The following is a 24,232-nucleotide window of genomic DNA, read 5'->3' on the forward strand; positions in this document are numbered from 1 at the left end:
TCACCCAAACCATACTATCACTAGCTAAACAACACAACTCCCCTCCCATCCAACCCACACCTTCAACTAGTAATCTCCCCACTGTCTTCTCTTTTTCTCCTGTACCTACCTCCAACATAAAACAACTCTTAACTAAACTTAAACCCACCAAATTAGCAGCAGACAACCTCCCAAGTAAATACCTACAAATCGCAGTTGATGCTCTGGCCTACCCAGTATCCATCTTGATTAACCGATCTCTGTCAGAAAGTTACGTTCCCACACTGTGGAAAGTATCGCATATAATTCCCCTCCACAAACGTGGACCCTCCGCAGAACTAACCAATTACCACCCCATAGCTATTCTCTCTCCACTATCCAAAATACTAGAAAGATGCATACACTCTCAGGTCTCAGACTACCTCCTTACTAACGACCTCCTTTCCAGTACTCAGCATGGTTTCCGACCAAACCATAGCACCACCACTGCCTTACTCTCCTTTACTAACACTATCCTTCAGCATAAAAACAATGGCTATCTCTCCTCTGCTACTTTCCTAGACCTATCTAAAGCATTTGACATGGTCCCACACAAACAACTTATCTCTGTCCTCAATAACCTATCCTTCTCACAATCAGTCACCAGCTGGTTTCAGAGTTACCTGTCTGACCGCCAACAATCTGTTGTATGGCATAATGACATATCTCCCCAACTACCTGTCTCTATAGGGGTTCCCCAAGGATCCATCCTTGGACCCCTACTCTTCTCTGTTTACACCAATAATCTAGCCTCTGCCACCAAACATGGCACACTCATACAATACGCAGATGACTCAACCATCATCTGCTTAGCCCAGTCCCTACCAAAACTGCAAAATGTCACACAGGAAGCCTTTTCCTCTGTTGAAACATGGTTATCCAATGCCCAATTAATACTCAACCCAAACAAAACTAAACTACGCATCTTCCAACCCACCAAACATACTCAAAACAACTCTCACTTTAACATCACAGCAAAAGACAACACCACTATATACCCAACTGAACACACCAAATTGCTAGGAGTGGAAATAGACAATAAACTAAAATTTGACATTCACATATCCATGACCATAAAAAAAGTCCACAAAAAACTAGGAGCATTATACAGAAATAAGCAATTTCTCACCAAAGCAGCAAAGATTTCAATAGCCAATTCCCATCTTATCTCCACCCTACTTTATGCCTCTCCAATATATACCAACCTATGGCAATGCGATCTAAACAAGCTAGAGACCTGCTACAACAAAATCGCCAAATTAGCCACAGGGGCATCCTACCGTAGTCACCATTGTCTCTCACTTGCTGAACTGGGCTGGCTTGAACTCCCTCACCTCCTTCAGTTGTATCAACTCTCACTCACACACAAACTAGTAAACCACCCACTATATGTCCCATCCCTCCAGAATCTACTCCAACCCCATCGCACCACCAGACCACTAAGATCAAGCAACAAAAATCACTTGCAGATCACTAAAGCCAATAACTCTGTTGGTGAAGCACTATTCTCTTGTGCCATAGCCAAATTATGGAACTCACTCTCACCCACAATTACCTCCATACCATCATGCACCCACTTCAAAACTTTACTAAAAGCGCACCTAAAAACATGCTGGCTATGCCCTTGCAACACCCACTCTAATATCATCCACCCCATCCAACCACTACCTTTCTTTCCACTCCACTAACTACCTTGATTATAGCAAGCTCAGATGCTCATAAGCCTAGTCATTATACAGCAGGAACTTCTCATTGTAACATTTGTTAATGTCTGTTATGTACTTCACAGATAAAGATTCTAGTTGTCTACTGATGTACTATGTTCTTCATCTGTAAATATGTTGTAAGTAATTGCTATGTTAAATTGTTAATCACTTTGTAATCCAATGTAACTTCTGTCTGTTTATTTTAACTGTGGAGCTTTTCTCCCCGGGCCTCCACTGAAAATGGACCTACGTCCAGTCGGACACTCCCGGTCAACAAATTTAAATAAATAAATAAATAAATAAATAAATAAATAAAATTGTGGGAAGAGGAGAGGGGAGGAGGTGGAGATTAGGTGATATAGCCAGAGGTATTGAATCTGCAAATTAACTAATTTCTGTGGGAAGAGGAGAGGAGAGGAGGTGGAGATTAGATTATACAGCCAGAGGTACAGAGTCTGAAAATTATTGTCTAATCCCTCTAAGTCTGCACTTCAGTTTAACTGTTGTTTTTGTGTTAGTCATTTTTGTATTTACTTATTTATTTTCCTTTGTATGTGTATATACACTAGATTGTTTTTGTGTTAGTCATTTTTGTATTTACTTATTTTCCTTTGTATATGTATCTACACTAGATTGTTTTAGTGTTACTCATTTTTGTATTTACTTATTTATTTTCCTTTGTATGTGTATATACACTAGATTATTTTTGTGTTACTCGTTTTTGTATTTACTTATTTATTTTCCTTTGTATGTGTGTGTATATACACTAGATTGTTTTTGTGTTACTCATTTTTGTATTTACTTATTTATTTTTCTTTGTATGTGTATATACACTAGATTGTTTTTGTGTTAGTCATTTTTGTATTTACTTATTTATTTTCCTTTGTATGTGTATATACACTAGATTGTTTTTGTGTTACTCATTTTTGTATTTACTTATTTATTTTCCTTTGTATGTGTGTATATACACTTGATTGCTTTTGTGTTACTCATTTTTGTATTTACTTATTTATTTTCCTTTGCATGTGTGTATATATACACTAGATTAAGCTACTTTTTCATTCCAAACTGTGTTTTTTTCTACGTTGCAGTGGATGTTAACAGGTCTATTTGAATCAGTTAATTGGCACAGCTATTAGGCATTAAACAAACAAAGAAATAAACAAATGCACAAAATACTGCTACATTTTTACCGTTATTTAAGAGTTAAGGTGCAGTATGAGCAGCTTAATTTGAAAAACTGAGGCAGAGGAAACTAATCAAGAGAGGTAGTATTACAGAGGTAATTTGGAAAATCAATCAGTAAACAACTGAATTTGGAAAATATAAAGGGGTTGTAAGGGATGAGGGAAAAGGGCCATCTTACAGGATGTAGCAAGGACTACTTAAGATGAGAAATGTGGCAAGCAGAAGCAGTGAGCTGTCAGCTGAAATAAAACACAAGAAATAGTTTTGAATGCTGATTGCTGATTTGGAACCCAAATGTGACCCACTGCTTTGATTTATATAGGTGCTGATTTACTGACTTCCTCTGTCCATCAGAGATATAGGAGCCAGACTAGCGATGAATTACTGATTAACCATCCTTTAGTCCAAGTTGTGTTTAAAAAGGGATAGGGAAGAACTCTGCTTCACACTGATGGGGAGCCTGTTCCAGAGAATGGGAATTCTCTGAGAAACAGATCTATCTCTCCAACATGTCCTGTTTACGTCATAAATAAAATTTAGGTCTTATATAATCTAGTTGTGCCGATGATGTTTGTTTTGTTGATGTGCAAAAGATTCATCAAAACAGGGTCAACGGGTGCCCTATATGCCAGGCAATGATCACCTCTCAGAGTTCCGTATGATACCAAGTAAAGAGACAATCAGTGTAGGACATTGTGGTTACTCCAGATATTCTTTTTGTAAAGAATCCTTGTGGTGGTTCTAGTTGCTGCATGTGTCTGGTCATGTGCATACCAAAGGGGGTATTATACTCTGTGATGTGTTTGATGAGGGCCGAGTACAGATGTTTGATGACATCTCTGGACATAGATGGCATGCCCTTGCTTATAAGTTGAATAACATAAAAGTATTTTATTACTACTTTGGACGCATGCTGATTCAAGGCTAGGTTACTATCAACATGATTTTCCAGATCCCTGACTAGTGAATCAACTTTTAGGGATGTTTTATTGATAATGCAGTTTCCCAGGGTGGCAGACGTCTCAAAATGTACTATAATGCACTTCTTGGTATTCAGTTTTAAGCAGTGGCTTTGGCACCAAAGGCTGAAGGGTGTTCTTATCTTGGGGGGATTCAATAACTGCTCTTAGTTTGCAATCATCTGCGAATGTGGTCAGCCAAAGGCATTTGACATTGGCTTGTACATCCAAGAAGTAGGTGCCAAAGAGGAGTGGGGCCAGCACATAGACCTGGGGGACTAAACTGGTGATGGGCCTCTTTGTGGAAGTGACCTCACTGACAATAATGCCCTGGGTCCTGTCAGTGAGCTAGCTAGCTATCCAGTGTATTATAAAGGGGTTTATACCTAGTTCCATGACTTTGTTCTCAACACCCAAGTGGGGTATTGTATCAAATGCTTTATCCAGATCTAGATAGGCAGTACGCACCATTTTCTACCCTTGCCTTAATGACCTTTTCAAAGAACTCCACCAGATTCACTAAGAATGACCTTCTTTTTTATCAAAGTCAAACTGGGATGGAGATCTCCTATGTCCCTGTTGATAATAGCCATGATAATTATTTTCATGGATTTGCAAATAAGACTAGTCAGACTAATGGGTCTGTAGTTTCCAGGATCTCTTGAAGGTCCTACCTTATGAAGGGGGAATGAGTGTTACCGTCCTTCATTCATGCGCCACAAAGTCTGTTTTAAGACTATAGTTAAATAATGACTTCAGGGGTCCTGATAAGTCATATTTTAGACTATTTAGGAGGCATCATGGTATGTTATCAGGGCCCATTGAGGCCATGTTCTTGGCTTTAGTGAGTGCAGCCAGTACATGATCCCTAGTTATAGCTGGAGGGGTTATGTATGAGTGGATTTTTGAGGTGATGGTTGGGGATGGGGGGTGAAGTTGGAACTTTGCTTGTACATTTACTGGTACATTTACTGGTTTGCTATATCACCGGGTTTGGTGAATGTGGCAACATTAACCACCAGTTCAGCACATCTTTGTGTGTTGCCCTTGAGGTTTTTGACATAGCTGTAGAAGGACTTATTGTTATCTTTCACCTGGGAGGCTATCTTAATCTCAGAGCTGGCTTTGCTTGATATAATTAGCCCTCTCAGTTGAATAATAACTTTGATGAAAGGGTTTATCTTTATGGGAATTACATTTCCTGATTTTTGCCATAATCTTTTTTTTCCTTTTGTTATATAGTCTGTTTAATTTAAGATGCCACAGGGTGGTTTCTTTCTAGGGCTAACATTGGGCTTACTTGTGGTAGGCACAGTAGCCTCTATGCAAGTGCTGAATCTAGACTGTTTGGTATCACTTCAGCACTAAAACCATCTCTTCACTGAAATACTGAATGATCTGAGGCATTCGTTGCTTCCAACTAACTAGAAGTGCCTGCTTTTTGCTCTTATACTGCACTTTTAATTTGTATTTGCATCCTTGAATTGTCTGAACTGTTTTTTTGCCACATTTTACTGTATACTGTAGTAGTTTAGCTGTAGCATAGCTCATTTCCAGGTTTGCTGTTTCTGGGTCTGTTTTGTAACTTCTGAGCATCAAAGTCAAGCCATCCTTGTAGGTAAAGGCATGTCTGCACCCTTGTGGGAGAGACTGTTGTCTGGGTCTCATCTTTTCAAAGATGATTGGAGTGGTGCTCAGAGAGAGTGTCTTTATTGTCTAGCTTTAGCTAGAAGGGTTATCTCTTGTTTAAGACCTGCGTTTACACTTGTCTGTTTGTAGCGTACCATCATGCACTGCTGCATAGCGGTGGCCACCACTGGTGGTTTAGATGCATATGTATTGCTTGTTAAATTTTGCCTTAGCATTTAACTTGTGGTCTTCCAGAGATTTTGCATGGCCCTGCTCTGCTATCAGGTGGAACACTAAGCCTACCCTCAGAGGTACCAACATACCTCTCACCCACTAGCCATTCCAAAGTGTGACCTCTTTTCCTGACCATATACATTTACCTATCACTATGGATGGACAATTTCTCAGTTTTTCCAGCCAGCTTGATCAACATGGGCAACCTGAGGCAGTGTAGCAACTGCCTCATGTTCACCGACAACCCTCTACTCCTAATCCACACAAACTCAACATGTGAGAGTTGCAACTATATTAACAACCTTGTATCCATGTTCTCTCACACACCACTTAGTACATATGACAATGAATGAGTTGTCAGCATGTACACTTCACCTCCTACTCCACCCAAACCCACATCACACATACCTACATATGTGGAGGTCTTCACCAGAAACATAACTAAACACCAGAGACCTCACAAACACAAACACAAGCACGCTACACATAATACTTCCTCTGCAGTACACAATAAATGCATCAGTGTTTCACTCATGAAGACCTTAAGGCAACCCACAAAACCAAACATATCAATCATAGGTGATTCCATCATGGGACGCACAGATGTCTCTCTCACCAGGCTTTATAAGGAAAAGCTCACAGTCAGCTCTCTGTCAGGTGCCAGGATACCCCATGACACACATGCACTCAAGTCTCTCAACAGCAGGTACTGTTATGACTCTATCATAGTCCATGTTGGTGTGAACGACTTGAGATGTACCTCTCTGGACTATATGAAGAGAGACATGACTGAGCTCTTGGACTATGTGTCTCAGGCAGGTATGTCTTTAGCCTTAAGCAGCATTTTGCCTTCAGCTAGCATGATGCCTCAATACAAACATAAAATGATTGATTTCAATAATTGGCTTACCTTCTGGTGTCATTCTAAGGGGATCCAATATCTGTCAGCCTGGGATGACATGATCGACAGACCTTGATGCTTTGCCAGAGATGGTCTTCATCTGTCACCCCTGGGATTTCAGTTGCTGGCTAAGGCTCTTGCCACACCCATAGTGCCTTTTTAGGCAGTGTCTCAATGACAAAATTCCTGACATAAAAACTCCATCTAAAAACAACCTCAAGGTTATGCTGCTGGATGATGGGAGTCTTAACAAGAAACTGAGCTCACTGGAAGCAGTCCTCACCTTGGAAGATGCAGACATTTGTGGAGTCATGGAGACCTGGTTCAAGGCTGTGGAGAACACCCCAGCCCTACTGGGTTGTAGCTCCTTCCACACATTCAGACCACAAACTGAAGTTGTGAAAACTAAAGGAAGTGGTGTATCAATTTTTATTAAAGATAAATATACCTCCAGATTGGTTAAACAGTATGATTCCCTGGAGATACTTCAGGTGTAATTAACTGTTGGTAGCACACCTATTCAAGTCATTGCCAGCTACAGGACCCCCTCCATGAATCAGGGCATCCAGTCTGCCTATTTGGATTTATTTGAATCTATCAAGATACTTCCAAACACCATGTTTTTTTGTGAATTTAACTACCCATCCATTGACTGGGCAAATTACTCATGCTTAAACTCACTTGCCCAAATGTTCATCAACTTTGTTTACTCCAGTGCCTTGGACCAGCTGGTTGACACTCCCACAAGGGGTGCCAACATCCTGGATCTGGTTCTTACCAATATGGGGGACCACTGTAGTACCCCCATTGTAAGGTCTTCCCTGGTGAGATTTGACAATGAATCAGTCTCATTTGAAGTAACTACCACACCTGCCCCCCCCCCCCCCCCAGCAACAACTGAACTAAAAAAAAATCTTGAAAGCAGATTATAACTTCTTATGTGATGGTATAAATAGCTTCTCTGCACCTCCTCCCTCAGATGGAATTGGCAACTATGCCAAGTTTTACACCAAAGTGCTTTATACAAACATCTGTAGAATGCAGTGACTTGGATGTACCTGATAGGACCAAAACAAACACCTCAAGGAAGAGCAAACCTGCCTGGTGGACAACTCCCATTAACAGGCTTTACAATAAGAGAAAGAAATCACTATCTAACAGTAAGAGAGAGCGAGCCTTAACCTGAAAACACTCTATCAGCTTAAACAAACAAATAAGACTTCTTGTGGAGTTCTCCAAAGCAAACTATGAATCCAAATTAGCTTCCTCAACTAAAGACAACCATAATGCATTCTTTAGTTTCACCCATAACCTAAAAGGAAAGGCCCAGATTTGTGCTAAACTGGTAGTTAATGATACCACATATACTAGGTGTGGAAACTTCACTCCCTTGTCCCTGCCATACGTACCCCATGACATCCTTGCCACCTGTCTCCTACCTTGTATCTCCAAAGAGCAGGTCATTAATGCCCTCTCTAAGGCCAGGAACACAGTTTCGATGGAACCTGACAAATTCCCATGCCCTCTAAGTTTGGATTTGTCAAAGGGACATCATGCCTGTTTAACCTGGTGGACTTCTTCAAGACAGTCACCAAAGCCCTGGACGAGGGGAAATCTGTGCATACAGCCTACCTACACTTAGCCAAGGCATTTAACACTATCCCCCACTCAGACATCATTGACAAAGTCACCCAGCTTGGTATCAACCCTTATATTGTTAGATGGGTCACTAAATGGCTCACTGATAGAACCCATATAGTCAAAATAGGGGAATCCACCTCCAACAGCAGACCTGTAACCAGTGGTGTTCCACAGGGATCAGTCCTGGACCTCTAATGTTTGGAATCTATTTCTCCAAAGTACAAGCAAAAACTAAAGGTCTGTGGCTAACAAAATTTGCTGATGACTATAAACTAGGAGCGGCCATAAAATCTCCAAATGATGTCAACATCCTACAAGAGAGTCTTACACAAACAAATGATTGGTGCTAAAGTCATAGGATCATAGGGTCATAGGAAGTTACTAGGCTAATGGCCAAAGGGCACTTACAAGCCTAGCCTAATTTTGCCCTTGTTACCATGATCAACACCTATTGCACCTGTCAAAGAGGGACAAAGGTGGAACCCCTGGGGTGAATTTACAGCTACCCATCCAATAATCCAGACTGAGTTTGTAGAGGGCCAGTGAGGTGCTCTGTTTGATGTGAAGTGGGAGTCTGTTCCAAAGGTGTGGTAACCTCTGGGAGACAAATCTGTCCCTCCAACAGGTCCTGTTGATGTCACATACTAGGTTTAGGTCTCTAGCCCAAGTAACCCATGTGTCATTTCACTTGTGGATGTGCAGCATTTACAGTAAAGCGGGGGTCAAAGATCACCTTATATGCAATGCAGAGATCGCCTCTGAGTAGTCTGTATGAAACAAAATAAAGTGAGAGTGATTTCAGCCAATCCACATAGGATATCTGCTAAAGACCTTGAATTTTCTTTGTGAGGAACTTTTGTGGTCTCTCCAATTGCTGCAGGTGCTTTGAAAGATACATGCCAAAACAGGAATTGTACTCAATTATTGGCCTAATGAGTGAAGAGTACAGGGAAGTGATAATTTCACTTTTTCTCGAGGCAATACCCTTACTTATGAGGTGAGCCATAAAGAATGCCCTTCTTACCATTATGGCGACATGGTGATCAAAGGTAAGGTTGCTGTCAGCCTGAGTGTCCAGATCTCTCACCACTGAGTGCGTACTTAGGGTATTGCCATTGATGTGGTAATTTGCAGGAACATCACTCTTGCTGAAAGGGGTGATAATATATTTTTTTGCATTGAGTTTGAGGCCATGACTTTGGCAATAATCATTTGTTTGTGTAAGACCTTCTTGAAAGATGTTGACATTGTTTGGAGATTCTATGACTGCACCCAGTTTGCAGTTGTCAGCAAACTTTGTTAGTCACAGTCCCTTGGTATTAGCTTGTACTTCAGAGAAATAGCTTCCAAATAGTAGAGTTCCCAGGACTGATCCCTGTGGAACACCACTGGTAACAGCTCTGCTGTTGTAGGTGGATTCCCCTATTTTGACTGTATGGGGTTCTATCAGAGAGCCAGTTCGCAACCCACCTTACAATATAAGGGTTGATGTCTAGCTGGGAGAGTTTGTCAATGATGCCCGAGTGAAGGACAGTGTCAAATGCCTTGGCCAGGTCTAGGTAGGCTGTATGCACAGATTTCCCCTTGTCTAGGGCCCTTGTGATTGTCTCGAAGAAGTCCACCAGGTTTAACAAGCATGATCTCCCCTTGACAAATCCAAACTGAGTTGGTTCAGGTTTTTGGAGATTACTATATCTTCGTTGATAAGGTCCATGATGATTCACTCCATGGCCTTGCAGATAAGGCTAGTCAGGCTAATAGGTCTGTAGTCCCTGGTGGTCAGTAGAATCACCACCTCTGTTCAGGGGGATAACGGTGGCTGTTTTCCATTCAGCTGGGATGAAGACAGCGCTTAGAGTGTGATTGAAAAGTGTGTTCATGACCTGCTCTTTAGAGATACAAGGTAGGGAACAGGTGGTAGGGATGTCATGAAGTACATATGGTGGGGACGGTGGAGTGAAGTTTTTATCAAACCTGTTGGCTAGCAGGTTAGCTATGTCCACCGGCACAGTGCATGTGTTACCATTATGAGCCTTACCTTTATGTTTAGGTGCCTTATGGTTGTCCTTGGTTGAAGAAGCTAACTTGGATGCATAGTTTGCCTTGCAGGACTTCAGAAGAAGTCCTATTTGCTTATTTAAGCTGAGGAGGGAGTGTCTCCAGTTTAGAGCCTGCTCATTCCTATTCTTGGACAACAAATTCTTTCTTTTATTGTAAAGCCTGTTATTGGTGGTTGTCTACCACATAGGTTTGCTTTTCCTTGAAGAGCTTGTTTTTGTCATAACAGGTACTGCTGAGTCAATGCGGTTATACAGGTGATTGTATAGGGCATTGATGTAGAGCTTGACATAGTTACAGGTTCTGTTTGAGGGGAGAGGTGCAATGAAGCTATTTATACCATCCCATAAGAGGTTATTATCTGCTTTGGAGAAGTTTTTTAGTCTAGATGCTGCTAAGGGAGGGCCAAGTGTGATAGTTACCTCAAATGAGACTGATTTGTAGTCGGATCTCACCAGGGGTGAACTCACAGTGGGTGAGCTACATTGGTATCCCATATTTGTAAGCACCAGATCCAGGATGTTGCCGCTCCTAATGGGGGTGTCAACCAGCTGGTCCAGGGCATTGGAGTTGACAAAGTTGAGGAACCTTTGGGCAAGTGAGTTTGAGCATGAGTAATTCACCCAGTCAATGCTAGGGTAGTTAAAGTCACCCAAGACTATGGTATTAGGATGTATCTTGATAGACCCAAGTTGATCCAAGTAGGCAGAGTGTGTGTCCTGATTCATGGAGGGGGATCTGTAGCTGGCAATAGCTTGAATAGGTGTCCTACCAACTGTTAATTGCACCTGAAGTATCTCTATGGCATCATACTGTTTAACCAATCTGGAGGTGTATTTATCCTTAATGAATCAATATACATCACCTCCTTTAGTTTTCTTGCCTTCAGTTTGTGGTGTTAATGTGTGGAAGGAGGTGTAACCCTGTATGGGTAGGGTTCCTATTAGTTCATCGAAACTTCAGCAGTTCGAACACCATATGTTCGAACTGTGAAGTTCAAAAACTGATTATCGCGAAGCCGCGGAACAATTCGGTTGGCTGTTTCTGCGGCTTTGCTATTTCCAGCACTGTGGTGGAAAGTTACAGGTCGGGTTCAGGTAAGTGTGCGATTGTGTGGACATTAGGGTTAGGGCATGGGTTAGGTGAGTTAGGGTTAGGGCGCGGGTGAGGTGGGTGTGCGATAGTAACAGACCTTAGGGTTAGGGTTTGGGTTAAGGAAAGTGGATAGATAGTAGTGTATGTACAGTTTAGTGTAGGGTTAGATGTAGGATTTTAAGTGTGTGTGTGTGGATTGCTGTTTTTTTGGTGTGCTTGTGTTGTGTGTGTGTGTTTCTTGGAACAGCGATTTTGTTTTCCTGGGAAAAAAAAATCGTTCTAAGCCTTCGATGGTTTTGCACTTTGAGGTTAGAAGTTCGAACATATGGTGTTCGAACTTCTGCCTTTTTGTCGAAGTGATATAGACCCTATGGGTAGGGTGCTCTCCACAGCCTTGAACCAGGTCTCCGTGACTGCACAAATGTCTGTGTCCTCCAGCATGGGGACTGCCAGTGAGTGCAGTTTCATGTTAAGACTCCTAGCATTTAGCAACATGACCTTGATGATGTTTTTGGTTGGTATTTTTACATCGGGAGTTTTGTCCTTGTGACAATGTCTAAAAAAGGCACTATGGGTGTGGCAAGAGCCTTAGCCAGTAGATGAAATCCCTGGGGTGACAGATAAAGACCATCTCTGGCAAAGCACTGAGGTCTGTTGATCACGTCTTCCCACGCTGACAGATACTGGATCCTCTTAAAATGACACCAAAAGGTAAGCCAATTATTGAAGTCAATCATTTTCTGTTTGTATTGAGGCATCATTCTAGGTGAAGGTAAAATGCTGCTTAAGATTAGGGACATACCTGCCTGAGACACATAGTCCGAGAGCTCAGTCATGTCTCTCTTCATGTAGTCTGGAGAGGTACATCTCAAGTCATTCACACCAACATAGACTATGGCAGAGTCATAACGTACCTGTTTTTTGAGGTACGTGAGTGTGTGTGATATGGTGGATCTTCGCACCTGACAGACAGCTGACCATGACTTCTCCTTATCCAGTCTGGTGAGGGGGACATATGTGTGTCTCAAGATAGAGGTCTCCTATGACTAAAATGTCTAAAATGTTAGGTTTAGTGTTTAGCCTTATGAGCTTGACAGGTGAGACACTGGTGCATGTGCTATCATGTGTATTGTGTTCTGTAAGGAAGTATTATGTGTAGCGTGCTTGTGTTGGTAGGTCTCTGGTGTTTAGGTAAGTTTGTGGCAAGGTCCTCCATGTATGTAGGTATGTGTGACATGGGTTTGGGTGCACTAGGTGTTGAGGTGTGCATGCTGACAACCCACTCAGTGTCTGGTGTAATGACTGGCATGTGAGAGAGCATTGATTCAAGGTTTTTAATATAGTGGCATGTCTCACATGTTAAGTTTGTGTGGACTAGAATGGTTTTAAACTCAATGCAAAAAAATATATTATCATCCCTTTTGGTAAGGGTGATGTTCCTGGTAACTACCACATCAACAGCAACACCTTGAGTATGCACTCAGTGAGAAACCTGGGCATGCAGGTTGACAGCAACCTCACCTTGGCTACCATGTTTTCACAGTGGTAAGAAGGGCATTCTATATTGCTCATCTCATAAGTAAGGGCATTGTCTCCAGAAAAAAAGAAGTTATAACCTCCCTGTACTCTTCCCTCATCAGGCCAATAATTGAGTACAATGCTCCTTTTCGTATGCACCGTTCCAAGCACCTGCAGCAATTGGAGAGACCACAAAGGTTCCTCACAAGGAATATTCTAGGTCTTCAGCATCTGTCCTATGTGGATCATCTGAAATCCCTGTCACTTTATTCTGTTCCATACAGACTACTCAGAGGCTATCTCTGCCTTGCATACAAGGCAATCTGTGACCCTGCTTTATTGGAAATGCTGCATCTCCATAAGTCAAATGGTACATGGGATACTCGCTCTAAAGACCTTAAGCTAGTATGTAACATCAATAGAACCTACTTGAGTGACAGATTTGTCTCCTAGAGGTTACCACACATTTAGAACAGACTCCCACTTCATGTCAAACAAAGCACCTCATTGGCCCTCTTCAAACACAATCTGAACAATTGGATGGGCAAACGTAAATTCATTTGTGGTTCCACCTGTGTCCCTCTTGGATAGGGGGCAATAGGTACTGATTGTGAAAATAAGGGTAGAACTTGGATAGGCTTGTAAAGGCCCTAGGGCCATTAGCTCAGGAACTTTCTATGATCCTGTGATGCTATGAAATAGTTGTACAGAGTTTCTGAGAGCAGAGGCTGCTATGTTCTCTGGGTTTGGAGGAATTTTGACAATCCATCATTTAATAAAAGGTAATTTGCCTTGGAATAGTTCCATTTACTGGTTTTAATGGGATTACAGGTTAAAGACCAGTAGTTTATTTTATAAATGCAGGGGAATCTCACCTTTGTTTCTTTTCGACAAGGGCAGTATTATTGAGTTAATTCCACTTAATATCTTGATATTCTTGCTGACAGGGGTTGTAGTTGACTAGGGTTGTAAGGGCCCTAGGGCCATTAGCCTAGTAACCTCCTAAGATCCTATATTTATTTAATTTTTAACTGTTTAAGTAGACTGGTCAACAGATCATTTTCAGCCATGTTCTAGGCAACAAGGGCAAGTATTAAAGCAACATTTTTAACATACAGTTGTAACAATCCATTAGTTAAAAGTATGTGGTCAACAAAATAAGTATGAGGGAATGACATACCTCTCAACCTCTTAGCACAAGAAATATGGAGAAAGCCTAAAATAATGGGGGAGCAAGGCCCAAAAATAGGAACAGATTTTAAAATATTGCCCTTATAAACTTAGATGCTAGAATAACATGTCTTGTGTTAGCATGCATTTTCTGAAGGTTATGAAACCTGAAACTCAAATGTCTGTCAATATTTGGTAACTTCAATCATTACTGATTTGCCAGAAATCCACAAATGGAACAAGCTACCTATCTATATCAAACAAAGCTCCTCATTAGCACTCTTCAAGAAAAATCTTGATAATTGGATGGGAGATAGGAAATTCACCCCGGGGATCACTTCTGTGGCTCTGCTCGACAGGGGCACAGGAAAATAATTTTCTTGGGTGGCGAAAGCCAGGATAACTTTTTGGCTAGGCTTATATAGGCCCTAGGGCCCTATGAACCTAAATGTTATAAGGAACTGACCAAAAATATAACACAAAAATCTGGGCATTCTGCAAAATTCTAGATGTGGAAAACAGTTGTGAGGTATGGAGAGTGGTTGAGGGGAAAGGAGGCCAGTAATTCACCAATGCATTTGAAAGGATTAGTTAATGTCCTGCTCCTGGGAGTGTCAGTCTTTTGTTAGATTGCAGCAGTGGTTTGCCATCATCTGTAAACAAACACAATCTGTGCTTAGAAGCTGTGAAGGCCCGGCTACATATTGAGATGGTTCACTACACAACTAAAAGGGATTCATGGCTGTAAGTGTGATGGTTTTCAAGAACTATAAGTTAAGCTTTCCCCCCATTAATGCTCTATTGTGAGCATTCACAAAGTAAAGTACAGAAAGTGTTTGGATATAGGCTGGAATGAGAGTTTGCATGACAATTACAAATTCTGCTTTTCTTATGCAGATATTCAGGATCTTAAACTACAACAGCACTGGAATGTTGCAATGTGACAGATCTGATAATGAGGTTGTCAAAGCATTTTATATCCTTTGTTCTGGGTCTGATTTCTTCAGTCCCTCTACATGCATATTACAGGAGTCCTGAGTGTGGCACTTAAACTGCCTCTGGGCTACCTCCTGAAAAAAAGGCATTTGTTTCCAAGAGGTAAGGTTGCAAGTCTGGGGTAAAATATTAAAATAAAAGTTATGATGTTGCAGTTATGATGCCTTAAATGTAATATTTTCAACTGTTTTATGCTCAGACCTTTGCAAGTATTTTTTTCTCATTGCTTCAGGAATTGAGGCACACTTCCGTCACACTTCCAACAAAGAGTCAAGGCCATATTTTAGTTTAGGGTGCACCATTCCTTGACTGCGCTGGTAGTGGGTGGGCTCAGTTGAATAGCAGGATAAATTAGTTGAGTGCAGTTTTGAATGACAGCAGCATGCCCTGTAAAGAAATGCCAGCACATACTAACACATAGCTGATAGTTCTAATAGCCTTAAGTTCCTGAGCAAAATAATTTCCTCCCAGATGCTTGCTAAAATGGTTAGCTTTAAAAAGTGTGAACTGAATATTCAGTCATTTTGCACATTTTACAGGTAGCAAGCACCGATTGTTATTTATTTATTTTTGTTTATTGGGAAAGTCCACTGGGCTGAAATGAGCCCATTTTGCAGTGGAGGCCCAGGGAGAAAAGCTCCATAACATTATACAAGAAAATTATAAATTTGTTTAACAAGAGTTACCAAATGTAGCTGAGTTACAAGAAGAGTATTAATTAGGAGAATCAGTTGGGATATTATATTCTTATATGGTTAGAAGTTATTGAAATCAGCTTTGATTCATGGCAAAGGTATCCAGTGTACTAAGAATTTAACACAGAGGATAGAAAAGCCATACACATATACAAATTATTTAGTAAACTTTAAGTGGATAGACTGAGTGGAATAGCTTATGTGGTATACATAAGACAAGCATGGGTAACTACACTATTGTTCATATTTCTTGTGAGGCAAATAGGGTAAATGAAGGCTTTCAAGGGTAACACTCAAGAAGGGAGAGAGTAATGAGTATAGTTTAAAAAGGGGTACAATAGGAATATCAGGTTGTAGAGGTTAAAAAGGGGTACAATAGGAATATCAGGTTGTAGAGGTTAAAAAGGGGTACAATAGGAAGGGCACCAATAGGAATATCATGTTATCGTTACGTTGTTGAGGAGTTGGAGATGGTACATGGGCAGAGCCATTGGGAGGAGATATATTGGTGTAAGGATTTTTTGAATGGGGGAGGGGCATTATTAATGGTCCTGAGAGAAGGTGGAAGAGTGTTCCAGAGTTTAGCTACAGTGAATGAGTAGAGATTCTGACCTGCAGGGAGTTTTGGCCTACATACATGGATAAGTGATTGATTTTCAGATCTGAAATGCCTATTTGTTTGATAGAAAGGAGGTGAGGGCTGGACATTTGTGTAGTTTGTATATAATTTTGCATGCAGTGAGTAGTTGTATGTGTGTGAGATATTGTGGGAGTTGAAGCCACTTTAGGGATTGTAAGGACTGGCAGTGATGGGAAGAATATTATGCATTTGTCACAAACTTAGCAATTTTGTTATAGCAGGATTCCATCTTGGTTTTTAAGCAGGTCTGAATGTTTGTAAGAATAGGGCACCATAGAGGAGTGATGGTAGGAGAAAAGTCCAGGCAAGTGTTTATCTAGTGGAGTAATTTAAGAAGTGTTTATGTCTATAAAGGGTCCCATGTTTTCATTGATAATACAACATTATTTGCAGGTATTATTTGTTCCTTTTTTATAAAGTAGCTATGTTCAGTGTTAAACATTTATGTCTGGCTGTCCATTGAAATAAATACATTGATTTGAGAAATTGTTTGGTTTCCTGATCTGTTATTTTTCTCCTTTCACTGTTATTTCTTTAAATGGGCAGAAAAAAGCACCAGACAGTGTGTTTCAGAAGGGCTAGGACAACTCAACATGATCTGCCCTACAAGACATTGCGCACTAAACTACAATATCGACATTTAAATAATGTCAGATCCAGTACACCACACCACTTTACAATTAAAAATGAGTTGGCGATTGGTGACTCTATAGTCAGACACTCTAATTCTCTTTCCATAAACCTGGACAAAGATAGGGTGATGGTGAGTTGCCTTTCGAGTGCCAGAATCTCATATTTTAAGGGCCCTAAAGGCCTTTTCACCTGGGGAATATGACTATGACATAATAGTGGACCATGTCCGACTGAATGACGTGGCACACAAAACTCTGAGGGATATAGGTTCACAGGTTCATATTTAAGTACTAGGTTAGCTGTCCTTGCAGGCCATTTTAAGTCTAGCTGGTTGTATAGAGCAACCACTTTAGGTATTAACTGTGGGGTGCAGTATCCTCTTTCATAGACCAACTGCTTTGGACATCAACTGTGGTGTACAGTATCATCTTGATAATTATATATTTCCCCAAATGAGAATAACAAGGATCATACCCCAGATAATTTGAGGGGATGCATGCATGGGATAAAGCATTCAGGAGCTGTCTGTGTCCATTAGTAGTATAGGGGGCAGTCCTGAGGTACATTTTTGGTTTCCTATCCATCGATCTAAGTTTTGTCAACATTAGTCAATGTGACCAAAATCATCTAGAGACAATTTTTTTACACCATCGAGTGGATAGCCCAGACATGGTTCTCAGTCTATGATCCATGGTCTTTTATCTAGAGGCTACCACACACCACAGTTAATGCACAAAGTGGTTGGTCAATGCAACTCTTCTCCTGATAGGCACCATCTAGAGTCTGTGCTACTGCCCAAAGCTCCATTCTTGGATGAGTTTGAGGTGGAAACACTCAGTATGTTTTTGGGAGGGGGGAGGAACCCCTGAGAGACATAGGGGGAACATGCAAATTCAGTACAGACATTGGCTGGAGGTCAGGATCAAACCTTTAACCTTATGTATGTGAGGCAAAAATCTTAACCATTATGCTGGGATAGTAAAAGCAGGTATATCATACTGTGGAAAGAAGAGAGAACTGAAGATTTTTATTTTTATTAATTTATTTATTTTGCTTTTGTTTATCAGCTTTGCTCATAGATTCATAAGAGGTTACTAGGTTAGTGGCCCTAGAGCCTTTACAAGCCAAGCCATGTTAATTGCAAGTATCCCCATTTGTTCTTTTTGGGTAGTTCGCAGAATGAATTTATGAACAGTGTGGGTCTATAATCAACACCGGCTACCCCTGTCCATGAGGGACAGGGTGCCACCTCAGGTGTGAATTTGCAGTCTCCCATCCAGTTATCTAAGTTGCATTTGAATAGGGTCAGTAAGGATCTCTATTTTACATGAATAGGAAGTCTATTCCAGAGATGTGTCAGTCTCTGGGAGACATATCTGTCTCTCCAGCATCTACTGTTAATGTCACAAGCTAGGATGAGATCCCTAGAGCGAGTGCCTCTCGTGTCATTTGACTTGTGGATGTGCAGCATTTCCATTAGGGCAGAGTTGGAGATCGCCTTAGAGGCAAAGCAGAAGTCACCTCTCAGCAGCTTACAAGATACAGAGTAAAGTGACAGGGCTTTCAGCCTGTCCATGTAGATCATAGTTTGGAGTCCTTATATTTTCTTATTGAAAAACCTCTAAGGTCTCTCCAGCTATTACAGGTGTGTGGTGAGGTATGTGTAAAAGGGTGCATTATACTCTATTACTGGTCAGATGAGGGTCGAGTACAGTGGAATTATATTATCCCTTGACCTGGTTGCTATGCCCTTGCTTATGAGGTGTGCAATGTAGAAGGTTTTCCTTACCACTGTGGAAACTTGGTGATCAAAGTTCAGATTGCCATAGACCTGTGTTCCCAAGTCTCGCACCTCTGGGTTGGAATTCAGTGGGTGCTGTCAATATTGTAATTTGGAGAGAATTCCATTTTGCCAAAGGGAATAATAATGGATTTTCTTGCCTTTAGTTTTAGACCATCACTTTGGCACCAATCATTTGTTTGTGTTAGCCCTTTTTGTAACATGTTGACATTGCTGGGGGACTCTGTGATTGCTCCCGGTTTGCAATCATCAGCAAACTTGGTGAGCCAAAGGCTGTTTACTTTGGCTTGGACTTCTGAGAAATAGATGCCAAACAGTAAGGGGCCTAGCACAGACCCCTGTGGTACTCCACTGGTGATGGGTCTACTGGTGGAGGTGGAGTCGCCAATTTTGACAGAGTGTGTTCTGTCAGTGAGCCAAATGGCTACCCATCTAATAACATAACGGTTAATCCCTATCTGGGAGAGTTTCTCAATGATCACACAGTAGAAGCCAGGAACCAAAAAGCAACCAGTTGAACAAACTTCCAGCAATTACCAGTCCTAGGAAACAGCCACAGACAAGGAGGTTCCACACTATAAATACTTAAATATGCTAAAAAAACAAGTAAACAGTACAAAGGATTGAGCGCTTCCATCTGTCAGTCCAGACTTCTTCAGAATCATTAATTAATCTTGCTATCTATGGAAACTCAATCCTTTGCACTTTTTACTTGTTTTTTTAGTATATTAAAGTATATATAGTTTGGAGCCTCCTTGTCTGTGGCTGCTTCCTAGGACTGGTAATTGGTGGAGTTTCTCAGTGATGCCAGACTGAGGAATTGTGTTGGAAGTCTTGGCAAGATCGAGATAGGCAGTGTGCACTGTCTTACTTTCATCCATGGCTTTGGTGACATTCTCAAAGAAGTCCACCAGGTTTAATAAAATGGGTGATTTCAACTACCTCACCATTAACTGTGAAAACTACTCATATACCAACTCCTTTGCCTAACGCTTTCTGGAATTCATAAATTCCAATGCCCTGTATCAACCTATCCACACCCCCACCAGGGTCAATAATATCCTTCACCTAGTCATTACTAACATGAGTGACCGGTGTTCCACACCTGAAGTCAACTCCTCGTTGGTCAGATCTGACCATAAGCTAATCATCCTGGATATCCACATCCCACCCCCACCCCCATTAAGGAAACCACAGTAAAGAATTTCTCCAAAGCCAACTTCATGCTTCTTAAGACAGAAGTAGTGAACTTCATGACACCCATGCAGAGGTACAGTACAGTTACAACTGCTGAATACTACACAAATGCACTCTATAAGCACTTACATGAGTGCATGGATCGTGCTATCCCAAACAGAACCAAGACGCTATCCTCCAAAAAAAGGAAGCCAATCTGGTGGTCCCCTGCCATAAACAAACTGTGCAACAGAAGGAAGAAACTGTTGTAAAAAAGAGTAAAATCCCATGATAGGAGGAACTCCCTGGTCAGTCTCAGTAAGAAGCTGAGATCCCTTATAAGATCTTCCAAAGCTAGCTACAAAAAAAAAAAAAAATTGCCACTGATTCTAAGGGCAACCACAAAGCATTCCATAGCTATGTCAAGAATCTCAATGGCAACACCCAGATCTGCTCTGAGTTACAGCACAATGGCATGAAAATTACAGAATCAACTGATATTGCCAACATCCTGGCAGATAGGTTCAGTGCTAACTTTACCCCCTCTCACCCCCTAAAGGGCCCATATCTATAACTGAAGAATGCAGTGCCCCTGTCAGCACAACTACACAGGTAAAAAGTGCACTCTCTAAAGCCAAGAACACAGCATCCATGTGACCGGACAATATCCCAGGCTGCGTTTTACACAAACTTCAGAACAAACTGGCTCCCTACCTAAGCACCATGTTCAATCATAGCCTCACGTCAGGCTTTGTGCCCACTGAATGGTGCACATAACAGTTATCCCACTCCACAAAGGGGAAGCCACCATGGACCCTGGGAACTATCGCCCTATTAGCCTGATAAGCCTGGTCTGCAAGGCCATGGAATGTATCATCATGTATCTTATAAACAGGGACATTGGTAACCTCCAAACTCTGGACCCAACCCAGTTCGGGTTTGTGAAAGGCAGATCATGCCTCCTGAAACTGATCGACTTCTTTGAGGCAGTCATCAAAGCCGTAGATGAGGGTAAGGTGGTTCACACAGCCTATCTTGACCTCGCCAAGGCTTTCAACACCATCCCCCATTCTGGAATTATAGATAAACTCACTAAGGTAGGTATAAATCCCTATGTCACAAGATGGGTTGCCAACTGGCTCACTGACAGAATCCACACTGTAAAAGTTGCAGAATCCAAATACAACTTCAAACCAGTAACAAGTGGAGTACCATAGGGTTCAGTCCTGGGTCCTCTCCTGTTTGATATCTACTTCTTTGAAGTACAGGCTAACACAGAAGGTCTCTGGCTACCGAAGTTCGCAGATGACTGCAAACTAGGAGCCATAGTCAAGTCCCCAAATGATGTAGACATCCTACAGAAGGGCCTCACTGAGACAGATGCCTGGTGTTAGAGCCATGGCCTCAAGTTCAATGCCAAAAAGTGCATTGTCATCCCCTTTGGCAAAAACTCTGTACCCATGAACTACCACATAGGTGGCAGTCTACTTAATGCCGAATGTGTGATAAGAGACCTTGGGACCCAGGTGGACGGTAGTCTCTCCTTTGATAATCACATTGCCACAGTAGTTAGGAAATCCGTCTACATGGCACACCTCTTCACAAAATGGTTCTCATCCAGGAAAAAAGAGGTTATCGTTCCCCTCTACTCGTCACTCATTAGACCCATTATAGAGTACAACACCCCATTTGGAATGTACCTCACAAGACATCTGCAGCAGCTGGAAAGGCTGCAGAAGTACCTCACAAAGAGGATTACCAGCCTCAAACAGATGCCCTACACTGACCATCTCAAAAAACTCTAGCTTTACTCTGTAGCATATCGCCTACTCCGAGGTGATCTCTGCCTAACATACAAAGCTATGTCTAACCCAGAGCTGTTGGACATGCTACACCTTAAGAAATCCCAATCCCTCTGAACTACACACTCCAGGGACTTAAACCTTGTCACCACAATAAACAGAACATGCTGGAGGGATAGATTCCTGTCCCAGAGACTTCCCATACTCTGGAACAAGCTACTCATCTATGTCAAGCAGAGTTCCTCATTTAGCACTCTTCAAGAAAAATCTTGATGAGTGGATGGGAAATAGGAAATTCACTCCGGGGATCACTTCTATGGCTCTGCTCAACAGGGGCAAAGGAAAATAACTTTCTTGGGTGGCGGAAGCCAGGAAGCCTTGTTAGCTAGGCTTACTTAGGCCCTTGGGCTGATAGTCTAGTACCCAACTATGAACTTATGAACCTATGATCCATGCATAACAAAGCCAAACCGGGCTGGATCCAGTGTTTGGAGGTTGCCTATGTCCTTGTTGATAAGGTCCATGATAATTCTTTCCTGGCCTCAGAGATGAGGTTGGTTAGAATTATGGATATGTAGTTACCAGGGTCAGTTAATGCACCTCCCCCCCCCTTTGGGCAGGGGTTTACTGTTGCTGTTCTCCATTCCACGGGATCATAGTCACTTCTTAAGCTATGATTAAAGAGAACACCAACTGCATCTGCTAGGTCTTGTTCTAGATTGTTTAGTAAACAACCTGGGATATTATCTCGTCCCACTGTGCACATGTTTTTGGCCTTGCTGAGTGCAGAGATGACCTGTTCTCTACAGATACTAGGCAGAGGGCTTGTGTCAGGTATGTTTTGGGATATGGTAGGTAGGGATAGGGGGGAGAAGTTTGTGCTGAATCTGTTAGCTAGCAGGTTGGTGATATCTTCCAGTGTAGTATGAGTGATCGCATCTACAACCAGTTCAGCACATAGCTAGGCATTCCCTTTTAGACTTTGAATGTAGATAAAAAATGCCTTATGATTATTCGTGGCTAGGAATGTGATTTTAGTTTCGTAATTTTATTTAGAAGACTTTACAAGATTTCTGATTTTCTTGTTTAGGCTTAGGAGGGAACTCTTCCTCTGCAGAGTGATATCCCTCTTGCTTTTGGGCAACAGTTTTTTCCTCTTGTTATACAGTCTGTTTATACCTGAAGTCCGCCACGGTGGCTTGTTTTCATGGGAAGACCTGGTTTTGATCTGATCAGGTAAAGCAGAGTTTACGCAGTCACTTAAGTGTTTGTATATGGCATTTGCATACAGTTCTGCATAGTGATCATTCATGTCTGCGATTGTGGGTGGTATGAAGCTTTTTATACCATTGCTTAGTAGGCTGTACTTAGCTTTGGTAAAGTTGTTTATAATTTTTGTTTCTGTAAGGTTCAGTTCCAGTAGTTTCTTCAGCTGAGACTGATTTGTGCTCTGAACTAACTAGAGGGAGCATCATGCATGAGGAAGTACAGTGACTCCCCATGTTACTGAGCACCATGTCCAGAACATTAGAGCCCCTAGACAGGGTGCAGACTATCTGTTCCACAGAATTTGTGTTAACAAAGTCCAGGAACCTCTGGGTGAGTGTGTTTTTGCTTGGGTATGTCCCCCAGTCTGTGGAAGGACAGCTGAACTCTCCCATGACTAAGGTGTTGGGCTGTATGGCGAGGGATTCCAAAAAATCGAGGTAGGCAGTGTGCTTATCCTGGTTCATGCTGGGGGATATATCGCTAGCAATGATGTGGTCTGGTACTTTCCCAATAGTTAATTGGACATGGAGTAGTTTGAGAGATAGTCATGCTGTTTGACAAGTCTCAAAGTGTATTTGGTTTTAATGAAGATGGATACACCTCCACCTTTGGTTCCTTCATGCTCATTTTGACGTCTGAATGTGTGGAAGGTGTTGTAGCCTTGCATGGTCGGGGTGCTCACAGCAGCCTTGAACCATATCTTGTTAACTGCACAGACATCAACATCCTCTAAGGTGAGGCATGCTTCCAGGGAGTGCAGTTTCATATTTAAACTCCTAGCATTAAACAGCATGACCCTGAGTTTGTTTCAATTAGATTTTGTTACATTGGAAAATTTGTTGTTTTGACATTGCCTGAAAAAGGCAGTATGGAGAAGGGAAGGACCTTTGCCAGTATCCAAAAGCCTAGAATGGGATAGGTGCAGACCATCTCTAGCAAAACAGCAAGGTCTGTCTACCATATCCTCCCAGGCTGACAGATACTGAATCCCCCTGGACTGACACCAGAAGCTGAGCTAATCATTTAAGTCAATCATTTTTTGTTTATATTGTGGCATCACCCTGGGTGAGGGTAGGATACTGCTTAGGGCTAGGGACATGCCT

The sequence above is a fragment of the Protopterus annectens genome, chromosome 7.part1 (genome assembly GCF_019279795.1).
Source record: "Protopterus annectens isolate FY-2018-M chromosome 7.part1, PAN1.0, whole genome shotgun sequence".
NCBI classification, from domain to species: domain Eukaryota; kingdom Metazoa; phylum Chordata; order Ceratodontiformes; family Protopteridae; genus Protopterus; species Protopterus annectens.